General features: G+C 41.5%; 1 protein-coding gene across 1 annotated transcript in view; it reads right to left on the reverse strand.

Moving 5' to 3' along the window:
- The window catches only part of Alk (ALK receptor tyrosine kinase), a 647,158-nt gene that overhangs the window by 581,872 nt on the left and 50,541 nt on the right, over positions 1-14,745 (reverse strand). The gene's annotated exons all lie outside the window — the stretch shown is intronic.

Genomic DNA, 14,745 nt, shown 5'->3' on the forward strand with positions numbered 1-14,745 from the left:
TAGTGATAAGGGGAATCTGAGCAAACTGTAAAGGAAACCCCAAATCTACGGTTAAAATCCAATGAAATGAGAGCTGAAAACTATCTAGCTGCCCATCAATAGGACAGAAAAAATACACTGACAAAATTTACAGAATGGGGTACCAACAACAAAGAAGAGGGAGAATCCATGACTGCAGGCAACAATATGGAGAGATGTCACAAAGGATGCTGGGAATCCAGAGACAAAGACCCTATTAAAGCACAAGAACACCTTAGAAATCAGGATAGTGATTCCTGTGGGAGGGGGATGTGCCCAGAGGGGAACAGCAGAGGTAAGGGGCCTCTAAGTGTGGGCAGTATCCTGCTTCTCGACCCAGGATGGATAACATGGTTTCATGTATTTAGAAAAATGATCTTGCTATGTACCTAGGATTTGTGCACTTTTGTTGATGATTATTCTTCAAAAAACTTAAAAAAAAAAAAAAAGTGCAAAATCGTCTGCACTAGGGACTCCCAGAATCTGGGGGAGGAGACTGAAAAGAGAATTGTCAGCAACAATTGCACAAAACAGCCCCAATACCTGTTTGAGGCATCCTAGCAGTATCCTTGACCATGACCCCAAGGATGGCTTCATTTGGGGTCAGGATAGTCTGAGGCCCTCGGCCCGGACTGGGGAGCTTCCTCTCTGGCTGCCTGGTTACACAATCTGGGATCAGCATGCTCTTCCCAGCCTATAGGTAAAGCCAGTCCCAACCCCACCCTCCACGCAGAGAAACTCCTAGCTAATCTCTGCCCCAGTGCTTTCTCCCATATCATCTTCTCCTCCTCCAGGAAGCCTTCGGGTGACAATGCCAATATTTCTTTCACTACCGCATCTCTGAAATCCTGCCACAGCCAACCTGGGCTGCTAGGAGTTGAAAGTGAAGATGTTTGGTTTCGCTCACAAGTGGCCTGTGTGTCCTTGGTCTCATCTTCTCGCCTAGCCTCCTAATCCCTTGAAAGGCATCTTTTCCTGCCTAATCCAGGGCCAAGCACACAACTAGTGTTTAATATATATTCCAGGATTGGCCTGACAGTTCCTTTGTGCCTCCCCCACCCCCATTAGAGTGTAAGCTCTAATTAAGACAATTAACTGCCTTTATTGGATTGTAAGGAAATGTTTTAAAATTACAATAGCATGTTATTGACCAGAAAAAGCCCTTCCCTGGTTGAAAACCCTTAAATGGCTTCCAATTGACTTGGGCCTAAACTGCACTCCATCCCCTGGTTTAAAAGTCCCCTCACACCTGGCAGATTCCGCCTTCCCCTCTCCACCTGCTCTTTTTTCCTTCGGCCCACGCTGGATTTATTTCAAGCTCTCAAAAGGTTCAAGCTCTCTTGCACCAGGACCTTCCTCTGGAAGAGCATCCTTCACCCCACGCTCCTCTACTCTTTGCCTGGCAAAATTCTGATCATTTTCCAGGTTTTATTAAAGTGATTGCCTCAGGCACCACTTTTCCCCAATGGCTACTCCAGGGGTTCTCAAACCTGGGTGTGAATCAGAATCAGAATCCAGCCGAGGGAGGGGGCTTTGTGCTTCAGCAGGTCTAGGACAGGGACCTGAAAGTCTGTTTCTCTCTCCTTCACAGGTGCGGCTGCTGCGGGTCTAAGGATCACTCTTCAGAACTATGGGCCTAGGCCCTGTGGCTCCCGTTATTTATCCTCCACACCAGAACTAACTTCCACGAGGGGAAAGACATGGCTGAGCAAATGAAAACAAGTGCCCCTAATTTCTGTGGCACTCGGTCCACTCGCTGTCACCAAAGCACCATCCCACTCGTCTCCTTCTATCCTTAAAGCAGCTCTGAGCCATAGGCAGGGCAGGTCCATATTTCTCCTGCTCTACAGATGGACCAGCCAAGAGTCAGGTTGTCCAAGGAACTCAGAGAAACTCAGGTGGCAAGCAGCAGCACAGGGAACACAGAACCTGCCTCTTTGTACATTGTAACCCAAAGAGAACCTTTTACTTATTATTACTTTGCTTTGACCATATCTGCCTGTGGGGAAGACAGAGAACAGAACGAAAACTCTTATTGATTTTTCTCTTCACTTCCCATAGAAGCCTGTGCTAGAGTAAGAAACAGCCCCACATGCAGCAATTATCCCATGACCTATAGCACTGAGTTTAACTCCTTGGAGGGGGCAGGCTAAGGTAGCTAAGGTAGTGAGGACCAATAAGCCATACTTCTTACCTGCTCATAACATCACAGCCTTCCCGAGGTAACCATCAGACAGTGGCTGACCAGAGAGGAGACAGCAAGCTTTTTCCTCGCAATGAAATCCACGTGGCAGGCCCTCCCCCAAACCCTCCAGACTCAAAAACCAGGCTGAAGCTCCATCCATCATCATCCACCAAGATAGGCCACTCCAGCAGAGCTAAAGGAATGGCAGCTGCTACTGATATATTTGGAGACCTGGGGCAGGTCTCTCCATGCTCTGGGATACAGCTCTCAACCCCAGCGGAACGGATTAGAATTGGAGGAGCTGTCTGCCCAGCAGAGAATTCCAAATGTTCTAGAATCTTTCTCTCCAAATATCACCCCTCTCCTAAGTCATTCATTTACAACCCCTGACGGTGCACAAGCCAATGGGAATGTTCGTCAGCTTCTATAGATGGCATGTTTGTGTTCCCCAAAATTCATATGTGGAAGCCTAAGTCCCCAGTGCAATGGTACCTGGTGGCGGTGCCCTCCGCAGACAATCGGGTCATGAGGATGGAGTAAGCCTTACTGGGATTGCTGCCCTTATAAAGGCTAGAGGCAGCAGCGCACAGGCGCTCCCTGGCTCTGGCGCACTCACTCCCTCCACCTGTACTCACTTGCTCTGCCTCACGCCTCTCTTCTCCACCTGAGCCCTAATCTTGCTCACAAACCAGTCTTTTCTCATTTTAGCAAATGATGCTTTGATCCCTCCTAATACCCAAACTGAAAAACCAGGCTTCGTCCTTAATAATCCTTTACCTCTCTCAGCTGGATACACGACCCATCAGTAAGTCCTAATGATTCTGACTCCAAACAGCATGCCAGGCTGACCCACCCACCCACGTGCTCACCCCACTGCTGCCACAGCACCACATCATCTCTCCCCTGAGCCTTCACAGAGGCCGCTCAGCCACCTCCTGGCTCCCACCTCAGCTCTCCCCATCTACTCTCTGTATAAGCCCTGAGCAGTCCTCTTAGCGTGTCCTCCACTGGCTTCAACCTTGGCAAAGACCTCCCTGGAACTTGGAATATGACCCAGGCTCCTTCAGATGGCCTGGGGGATTAAGCAGGAGGAAGCCCTGCTGGCTGTCCAGCCTCATGCTCTACCTTCAAGCCTTCTGTCTCACTTGGGGGTCATCTTTCAGATTTCCTAAGCCCCTCCCACCTCCTAGCCCCCTGCTCTTCCAGTTTCCTCTGCTAGAAATCTACTTCCTTCCCCATCCTACTCCACCCTGCACAAGCTGAGAAAGCTCACTCCTCACTGATGGATTTAATTTAATTGTCCTTCACTGTTCCAACTATCTGCATTAATATTCCCTGTATTCTGTTCTTTATGGATTAATATAATTTAGTTTCTTAATCATACACTGTTAAACATTTAGGTTATTTCCAACTTCAGATGAACAATCCTGGGGTTAAACACTTTGCAATTAAAATCTTTGTGCATCCCACAGTTATTCCCTTGGAATAAAGCCCTAATATTTGAAAGTATTCTTTATTCAACACACATTTCTATAGCACATCCTCTGGACCAGAAAAATATTCTAAATGCGTTACTAATAACTCATTGATATGTATGTAGACCTTTTGTGGTTAAATATACTAATTTGTGTATATATATATTTTATTGTGGTGAGAGCTCTTAACATGAGATCTACCCTCTTGACAACTTTTTAAGTGAACAATATAGTTGTCATATCTGTGACTTTTTTTTTGGGGGGGGGGTCCAACTTCTCCATTAGACTCTGAGCTCCTTGCAGGCAGAAAAGATATGTTTTGTCATGTTTTCCACTGTAAAGACCACAGTTCTGGGATTCTGGTGTGTGGCATGGTCCTGGCACCTAGAGGGGCTCAATATTTACAGAATAAACCCACAGGGAACAGGAATCTTGATCTTCTGGGTACCTTATCTTATCTAATCTTCACAGCTGCTCCATGGAAACATTGTTTCCTTTCTATAGCTGAATACTCAGGACTCATAGGTTAAGAGACATCTGAGTCAGTGTGAATCTTGGGTCCTTCCTGCTAAGGCACAATGCTGCTGCCCACCTGACCTAGGTCCACCCTCATTTCTGAGGAATGACACAGGAAGTGTTTACTCTTGTCCCTTGTACAAAGAAATGGCTGCCACACACCCCTGGAAATATGGAAATGTAAAGATGTGAATTTTGATTAATGGGCCCATGCATAACCTTTAATTAATTGGTCAATATTCAAGGATTACACCCTTGAACTTTAGGAAAAATTAACAGAAGAGCTCCTAAAAATTAATTAGTAAGAATCAACACACTGACAACTATCTCCATGCCTCCTTCAAAGAAGTGGCTACAGGAATGCATAACTCCTGCTTTTGCTTTAGAGCCTCAAGGTCAGAGAGGAGGGGACAGGTGGAGGCCTTGCCCATGTCATCTTAGCAAGGCCATGGCTTCGGACCACTGAAAACAGCCCTGATCAAAACTAGCCTTCTTCAATTATTTAGTTGTTTATTTCCTTGTAATTCGCTATGTATATAGAATCATCAAATTTTAAAACCCAAAAGTACCCTAACGATCATGTTTTGTTTCTTTAATGTGTGACCCCATTTATTCAGATGACATTAATTTGAAATTCATGATAATTACATAAACATCAAGTGAGCAGTACTGTGGATCCTTCCAGTTGAAATATGCATATTCTCTTTGCTGATGTGTCGTCTCTTCTCAACCAAGATGTGAGGTGACTGCCTGATTAATGTGCTGAAGTTCTCTGAAGGAGGAAGGAGGAGCAAAACCATGGCATTATGCTGTAGATTAGGACCCAGACCTCTAATTTCAGAAAAATCAGGGGTTGGATTTTTACTCCACCACTTTCCAGCTCGGGTACCTTTGTGCAAGTGACTGAACCAAGCCCCAGCTTTCTCAGCACCGATGTGGGAAATAATAAAATCACTTTCAGCACTGGGTTGTTGTAAAGGAGATAAAATGAATCTTGCAGGCAAAATGCTCAATGTATCCAGCTCATAGTAAGTGTTCAGTAAAATTACTAAAATTACAATGTAACAATGGAAGTCATCATGGAGAAAGGGCCTACTACCATGGAGCAGGTATTTTTTCTATGTGATCTCATTTACCTCTGACCTCAGCCTCTGGAGATGGGTTTCTCATGAGAGGAAACTAAGTCTGAGGTTGAATTGGTAATTTGCTCAAGGTTATGTGGTCAGGCAGTGCAAGAAGAGATATTTTAATCCAGATCTGTGTGATTCTACTACAAGGCTGTTTTTTTTTTTTTTTTCCAGAGCAGGGCTCCTCTGAGATAGGAATGGCCTGTGGGTTGAGTGGTGAAATTCCCTGTCTACCTTTGCTGTGCACAAAATGGCTGAGGGGCAAGAAAGCACTAGCACCAGGAAAGCAGGGCGTCAATCAGCGAAGCATCACAGGTGGAGAAGAAAAGAAACAGGCCATGTCCCCCCAGGGGGCACTCTAGATTTACCCAAGAGAGGATCTCTAACGGATGAAGTTGCTGAGTTAGCTGGAGTGCTGAGTTCGATCTTGTGGTCTCTTTTGCCTGTAGGATTCTGTAGTGTTCGACCATGGTCCTTTGTTTTTAAATTTTAGCCAAGTCCCCTCAGCTGTCCATTTGTTACTATGTGTGCTGGGCAGATGGTGGTGTGGGGAGTGGGATTCAGCAAATTCAGGAACATGCAGGAGGAGCCAGGCATGCATGTCTGTAGAGTCGGAACTGGACTCAAATTAATTCACCTTGTTTGTAAATTATTCAGACTAAGGATTGTGCAAGTACACCTTTCAAATTTTTCCAGGTGACATTCATGTAGCCCACTGTTATAAGAGATGCTCTGTTAGAGGAGATAGTTCAACTTTTTAGGTCTCAATTACCACTTCAAGGGATATTCGCCATCCATAGCTGTGTCTTATTATCCATAAAACATGAGAGCACCTAGGATTCCATTTGTATAACATTAAGAGGACAAAACTACAGAGCTGAGAATAGATGAGTGGCCACTGGGCGTTAAAGATAGGGTCGGGAAGGAGGTGGGAGTGGTTATAGAAGAGCAATCCGCGGGTTCTTGTGATGGAAATGGTGTATCTCTTGACAGTGGAGGTGGATACAGAAAATAACCACGTGATAAAGTTGCATAGAACTAAACACACATATCCACACAGGTACAAGGAAAACTAGGGCAATCTGAATAAGGCTGTTGGATTGTATCAATGTCAATATCCTCGTTGTGCTATTATTGCTCATCATTATTGTACAAGATGTCATCAAAGGGGGAAATTGACTAAGAGAGACATCACAGACTCTCTCTATATTATTTCTGATAACTGCATGTGAATCCAAATTTACTCCAGATAAAAAGTTTAGTTAAAAAAAAAATGTTAGCGCTGCTAGGTCTAACACTTAGTGGTATTTGTTGAATTGAACCATTTATTTTATTGGTGAATTATTATCAATTATTAGTTATTAGCCAATTATTATCTAAGTAATAGGTTACATAATGACAGTTTGTTTCCACTTAACTTTATGCAATGTGCTAGAAGCTTCCTCCTTGTCCTTATAGTCCCAGTTTGTAGACATCAGTCACACTGCACTTGTGGCTCTTGCCTATGGACTAAAGAGTTCCCATTTTTTTTTTCATCCAGTCTCAGTGTTGCTTTGTTTAAAACCTCTCTCTCCCGGTCCTTTACCTGTGCATTTTTTGCTTTCTAAAGCTCATGGGATAGACCACAATGTGTTTTTAACAAAAAATAAATAAAATAAATAACCGTTACAAATAAATTGGACATATATACAGAGTACCACATGATATTCCAGTACATATATTCATTATTTAATATTCAAATTGAGTTAAACCTACTCTTGCAACAGGTATCTTTTTTTTTCTTCACAGTGAAAATCCTTCCTCTAGCTTTTAAAAAATGTCTACAGTACACTATCATCTATGGTCACCCTAGTGTGCAATAGCTCAAGAGAACTTCTTGCTCCTATCTAACTATAACATGGTACCCCTTACACCACTTTTCCCTACATCTCTCTTCCTCCTACTTGCCACAGTCTCTGGTAATTGCCATTCTGTCAGATCAACGTTTTTAAATTCCACACATGAGTAAGATCACAGGGCATGAGTCTTTCTGTGCCTGGCTCATTTCACATAACAAAATGACCTCCAGAATTATTTGTGTTGTAGCAAATGAGACAGTTTCATCTAAAGGAAGCAATTCTTAATGACAGAACTTCCTGTAGTGCGATAGGGATTTGTTTGAGAAATGAAAACTTTAGTGTATCTCTCAAACCCCACCATATACTCTAGCTCTTGTGAAGAATCCCTTTGCTTTGCCATGAGGAAGGGTGAGCTCCTGAGGTTCTAGAAGCTGGTTAAGAAATAGTTAAGGAAGAGAAAAAAGAAACAGAAAATAAGCCAGGAAAACAAGGGTAAGATAGCAATAGTAATTATCAAGATTTCTTGGCTCATCCAGGCAGAAAATCAATAAGGAAACACTGGACTTGAACTACACTTTAGACCAAATGGACATAACAGACATATACAAAACATTTCATCCAACAGCTACAGAATATTCATTCTTCTCAAGTGCACACAGAATATTCTCTAGGAGAGACCATATATTGTGCCGCAAAACAAGTCTTAACAAATTTAAGAAGATTGAAATCATATTCAATTCTTTTTTCTGACCACGATGGTATAAAACTATAAATCATTAATAGAAGAAATTTCAGAAAACTCAAATATGTAAAAGGCAAAGGATTTATACAATCTGGAAAGAGACCAGGGTATAAAAAAATTCATAAATATGTAGAAATAAAACAACATACTCCTGAACAACCAATGAGTCAAAGGAAATCAAAAGGGAAATTAAAAAATATCTTGAGACAAAATTGAAACACAACTTATCAAAACTTATGGGTTGCAGCAAAAGTAATTTTTAGAGGGAAGTTTATAAGCAATAAACACATTTAAAAAAAGAAAAAAGAGTAGACTGGTAGAGTACTTGCCTAATACAGGTGAAGTCCTGGGTTCTATCCCCAGCATAACACATACACACACAAAATCAAATAAACAACTTAATACCACACCTCAAGGAACCAGAAAAAGAAGAATAACCTAAGCCCAAAGTTGTTTTTTGTTTGTTTTTGGTACTAGGGATTGAACACAGGGGCGCTCAGCCACTAAGCCTCATCCCCAGCCCTTTCCATTTTTTCTTTTGAGACAAGCTCTCCGCAAGTTGCTTAAGGCCTTGCTAAATCACTGAGACTGACTTTGAACTTACAATCCTCCCACCTTGGCCTCCTGAGCTGCTGGGATTGCAGGCAGGCACCACCACACCCAGCTCAAAGTTGTTTTTATCAGAAAGAAGGAAATAAATATCAGAGTGAAAATAAATGAAATAGTGACTAGAAAAGCAGTAGGGAAAAAAATCAATAAAACTAAGAGTTGATTTTTTTTTTTGAAAAGATAAACAAATTGACAAACCTTCAGCTAGACCAACAAAAAAAGAGAAGACTCAAATAAAACCAGAAATGAAAGGAAGGACATGACAACTGATACTGCAGAAATACAAAGGATCAACCTACCACTATTGGTTGCTGATTTCTGTTAGAAAATCTTAATAGACTAATAATTAGTAAAGAGATTGAATCAGTCACCAAAAATCTCTTATCAAAGCTAAGTCTAGCACCTGATGACTTCTTGGCTGAATTCTATCAAACATTTAAAGAACTAGAATCAATTATTCTCAAACTCTTCTAAAAAATTGAAGATAGAGTGCTATTTCTAAAAGCACTTAATAAAGCCACAATTATCCTGATACCAAAGCCAGATGTGGGCACTAAAAAAAGAAAATAAAATAACTCACATCTACAGCACATTAAAAATGGGATTGATCCCTGGGATGCAAAGATGGTTAACATATATGCAAATCAATAAATTTGATACACTGCATTAACAAAACGAAGAACCAAAATCATATGGTCACCTCAATAAATTCAGAAAAAACATCCAGTAAAATTTAGCATTGTTTTATGATAAAACATTCAACCAATTGGGTATAGAAGGAATATATCTCAACACAGTAAAACCATGTGTGACAACCCCACAGCTTACTCAATGGTTAAAAATTGAAAGTTTTTCCTGCAAGTTAAGTACCAAGGCAAGGATGCCCACACTCACCACTTCCCCAAAATAGTACTAGGAGTCCCAGCCTGGGCAAATAAGCAAAATTAATAAATAGCACCTAAATAGGAAAAATGAAATTACATCGATATGGCACACAACATCATCCTATATATAAAGCCCTGAAGACCCCACCAAAAACCCTGTTAGAACTAATAAATCAATTCAGTAAAATTACAGGATACAAAATCATAATGAACCATCTGAACAGAAATTAATAAAACAATCCCATTTAGCTTCAAAATCACTTGCATAATTTTAAACAAAGGGCTGAAAGGTCTACACACCAAAAATTTCAACATATTAATGAAAGAAATTAAGAAAGATACAAAGAAATGGAAAGCTCCTGTATTCATGAAAAGGGGCAATTAGTATTGTTAAAATATCCATAATACTCAAAGCAATCTACTGATTCAATAGAAACCTTATTAAAATTCCAATGATTGAGTTGTTTGTTTTTTTGGTGTTAAGTTTTTTGAGTTCTTTATATATCCTGGAGATTAGTGCTCTATTTGACATGTGTGTGGCAAAAATTTGCTCCCAAAATGTAGGCTCTCTCTTTACCTCATTGATTGTTTCTTTTGCTGAGAAGCTTTTTAGTTTGAATCCATCCTATTTATTTATTCTTGATTTTATTTCTTGCACTTTAGGAGTCTTGTTAAGGAAGTCAGGGCCTAATCTGACATGATGGAATATTACTCAACATTAAAAGAGAATAAAATTATGGAATTTGCAGGTATGGATAGAGTTGAAGAATATCATGCTAAGTGAAGTAAGCCAATCCCCAAAAGAACCAAAGGCCAAATGTTCTCTATGATAAGTAGAAGCTGATCCATAATGGGGACGGGGGAGGCATAGGAAAAATGGAGGAACTGGATTGGGCAAAGGGGAGTGGGTGGAGAGGTACACTAGGGCAGGAAAGATGGTAGAATGAGATGAACATCATTACCCCAGGTACATGTATGACTGAACGTATGGTGTGACGCTACATTGTGTACAACCACTGAAATGAAAAGTTGTGTTGCAATTGTATACAATGAATCAAAATGCATTCTACTGTCATATATACCTAATTAAAATAATTAATTAAAAAAATTCCAATGACATCTTTCACAGAAATAGGAAAAGCAATCCTAAAATTCAGATAGAACCACAAAAGACCTAGAATAGTCATAGCAATCTTGAGCAAAAAGAAAAAAAAAAATCCACAGACATCATATTATCTGATCTCAGAATCTACTACAAAAGCTATAATAATCAGAATAGCATGGTACTGAAACAAAAACAGATTATATAGACCAATGGAACAGAAAGAGAACCCAGAAATAAATCCACATTTAAATCTGTGATCAATTGATCTTTGATAAAGATGCCAAAAATATAAATTGTAGGAAGGATGATCTTTTCAATAAATGATGCTTGGGATTACTGAATAGCCACATCAGAAGAATAAAACTGGAACCTCATCTCATCCCACATTAAAAAAAAAAAAGATCTATAAATGGATTAAAGACTTAAAATTAAGATCTGAAGCTGTAAAAGTACCAGAAAAAGACACAGGAGAAAAAAAAAAAAAACTTCCGGCATTTGCCTAAGTAAAAAGATTTTTGCATGTGACCCCCAAAACATAGACAACAAAGCAAAAATAGAGAAATGAAGAGCCATCAAACTAAAAAGTGTGTGCGCAGCAAAGGAAACAATAAATACAGTGAAGAGGAATCCTCTTTCATATGGTTTATATGAAAAACTTGAGACAGATTAAACTCGACAAATTTAATTGAAAAAGAAATTATTCCAGAGTTGGGCAGCCTTGAAAACTAGAATAGGTTTGGAATGACTCTGGATCTGTCGGGTGGTGGGATAACATTTATAAACAGAAAAAGGATATGGGGTACCAAGAAAGCCAGATGGATTAAAAGTTGGGTTTGCCTTTTGTAAACACGGTTTGAATCACCAGCTGCCTGTGGTTGCCTGAAGCTTGGCTGCTCTGATTGGCTGAGACTCAGCTACTTGTTATGAGAGTAGATTACACTCTATCTACCCATCAAGTTAGGTTGCAGTTCACTATGTATGGTGAAATCTTTAGGACAAATTTAATCTATGTCTGGAAGCAACTTTAGGCAAACTGAAATCAGTTTAACACTATTATTTTTTAAAAGACAGGGAATAACAAGTGTTGATGAGGATGTGGAAAAGGAGGAACTCTTCCAAACTCTTGGTGAGAATATAAATCAGGACAGCCACTATGGAAAATGGTATGGAGATGCCTCAAAAAATTAAAAATATATCTGCCATCTGATCCTGCAATTTTACCTCTAGTTCTATATGCAAAGCAAATAAAGTGCTTGCTCCAAGACCAACCAGCTAGTACATGAGCAGAACTGGGCTTCAACCCCAGGACTCTCTGATTCCAAGTCTGTGCTCTTTCCTGTGGTTACCAACACAGACTGCTTCTCCCTCAGTCACAGGGGCCATATTCCATGTCTTAAACACACATCTTCTTCCTGCCCTGGGTCTCTGCTCACACCATTTCTGTGTCTGGAAGCTCTTCTCTTGAAGGACCTTCTCCTCTTTTGGGTCTTGGCATAGGAGGTTCTAACAAAGTAGTACCTTCTTGGCTTTCTTACCTCTGTTCCTGGTTGGTTTCCTTTGCAGCACTCACTTCAATACAAAAATGTTTCCTTTCCTTTTCTGCATAGTGTTTCTATCTCTTCCTGCCACTAAAATACATGTCCTAGAATACTGAGAATCATGGCTCTCTCTTTTAACATTGTATTGATAAATCCTAATACAGTGCCTAGAATATAGTCAATAAAAATTCATTGAATAAAGGAATGAATGGATAAGTGAATGCACTAGCATTGTATACCCCCCATATATTATCTCATTTAATAATGGGACAAGCAAACATAAAGGAAAGGACAGAGAAAGGTCAAATTTATCAGATAATAGCAAAAGCTCACTCCTCACATGCCTCAAATGGCCTCCAGTGCGGGGTGTCTCCATTGATAGGAGAGTCTGCAGCCTGCACAGACATGTGCCATCCTTACAGAAATGGCTGTGTTTTTCCTAGGAGAGATGGGAAGAGAACTAGCAGTTCAACATGCAAGTCACATCACGATGACAAACACCTCCAAGCTCTCCCCTCAAGGACACTGGAGATCAGGCAGGACTGATATCCATCAAAGATGTCAGAGATGTCAGCCAAGTCCTGTCAGCCACACTCAGTCCTGATGCTACTGAGTTCAATTGGTCTATGCCCATGGGCCCTAGGCAGAACTGTGATGCCGATGATTAAATCAGCCAAGCTGGATGAGTAGAGGAGGCAAGGTCAGGTTCAATGAAGGCTTTCCAACATTGCCATGACATCGTTGCCACCCTCAAATGACCTGCCCCAGGCACATGCACTGGGGACTGTTACTTAGCACTGCCGTTCTCACTGAGCAGCTGGCCAAAGCTAGTTCAAGGTAGTGAGGCTAGAGTTAGGTTCAGGGTTGCCAAGATCAGGAAGGAGCAACAGATCCTTCCTTGGGAGGTAGAGCCATCTCCGCTGGATGACCCAAGGCAATACTTGACAGGGCTCTTCTAAAAGGGAACCCAGCTTCTCCACTAGCCCAAGTTCCACCCTCACCGAGCTTAAACCCCTGGACCAGCTCTAATGTCATCCAGAAAGCAAATGGATTCAGCATGGAACCCAGGTCCACCTCTGCCAACATCAGGTAACACTGGAATCATTTGACCTCCACTAGAAAATCTCCTCTTCTTGCATCTTATACAGAATCTAACTTCTCTATTGTTACCTGCTAATGTTAATTATGATCATCATTTTGTTACCATTGTTGTCCTCCTCCTCCTCCAATCATCTCTTAAGTTTTAAGTATACCTTTACAGCTTCCAAATCATCTTTAGACACATGGCCTCATTTAATTCTGACAATAGCTTTCTCATTTTGCACAAAAGGAATGGATTACTGGGACTTTTGTCACAATGGCTAGAAACCCAATTCATAGCAGCTCCAGCCCAGCAGGGGAGATTTTGCTAGGATACAGGCAATCTCATAAAACCCAGACACAAGCAAACAGCTGGGCATCCAGAACACACTGGAGCTGGGCGGACAGAGCTCCAGGGACTCCGTTACCTTCTTTTGTCTCCAATCTGCTTTGTTTATTTCTCATGTATGGATTGGTCTCCTCTACCACCCAAATACTCCTAAGTGTTACATGTAAACCATCTGCACATCCACTCACAGATTCACATTCTTCTCTCTCTCTCCCAACACAAGTCACTCAGTCCACAGATTCCCCAGGGAAAGAACTGTGGGCTCATCCTTAGACCACTCAAGTAAAATCTGCCTGCCACATAGTGCTTCAAAGTTGAAGTGCTTATTATCATTACTGATATCATTATTGATATTGTTTTTATCATCCAAAGTTATATTGTCAGTAAGACTTGAAGCCAGATATCTAGGGACTTTCCCCTGAAGTTCAAGTGTGTCCCAGGGGCAACACTGTATTCAGTCTCTGCAGTAGTGTATCTTTGACATCCATTCCTGCTTGGCAGCGAGTTGGTTCTTCATTTAAAAAAAAAAAAAAAAAAAAAAAGTTGTGTCCACTGTCTCTAGAACCAACACCAGAGCGGCATCTTTCTCTAAAGGACAAAAAACCCAAAAGACATGGAAAACTGTCTTGCAGCCCAAAGGGGCTCCTCCTGCTTTTCAAAAAGTGGAATGGGCTGTGCACAGTGGTACACACTTGTAACCCAGTGGCTCAGGAGGCTGAGGGCAGGAGGATCACAAGTTCAAAGTGAGCCTCACCAATGGCGAGGCGCTAAGCAACTGCAACTCAGTGAGACTCGAAATAAAATACAAAATAGGGCTGGGGATGTGGCTCAGTGGTTGAGTACCCCTGGGTTCAATCAAAAAAAAATGAAGAAGAAGATGAAAGAAAGTGGAATGAGGTCACATCACCCTCCAGAGACGGGTTCTTCCCCCTTCACACCATCGCTCAGCTCCAGTGCAGCTTCAGAAACCACCCTCGCTCCCCCTGGCTCTGGTAAGTGCAGAGAAAGGAAGGGCAGTGGGCCCAGCCACATCTGCAGAGCAGTGTTGGGAGCTGCTGTGAGAGCACAATAGCCAGTAGCTGGGGGCCTCAAGCAGGTGGAGGTGGCAGCATCTGATGTCTCTGGAAGCAGGGCGCCAACTCCGTGTGTGGCAGGGGCAGAGCTCTCATAGCCCACAAGGAGCCAGCGGGTTTAGTGGACCCTGTCTAAGGACCGAACTTAATGTGAGTGGAAGAATTTTTAATTTCTATGGTAATAAGGAGCTTAAACTCCAGTTCTA

The sequence above is a fragment of the Urocitellus parryii genome, chromosome 12, assembly GCF_045843805.1.
Source record: "Urocitellus parryii isolate mUroPar1 chromosome 12, mUroPar1.hap1, whole genome shotgun sequence".
NCBI lineage: Eukaryota > Metazoa > Chordata > Mammalia > Rodentia > Sciuridae > Urocitellus > Urocitellus parryii.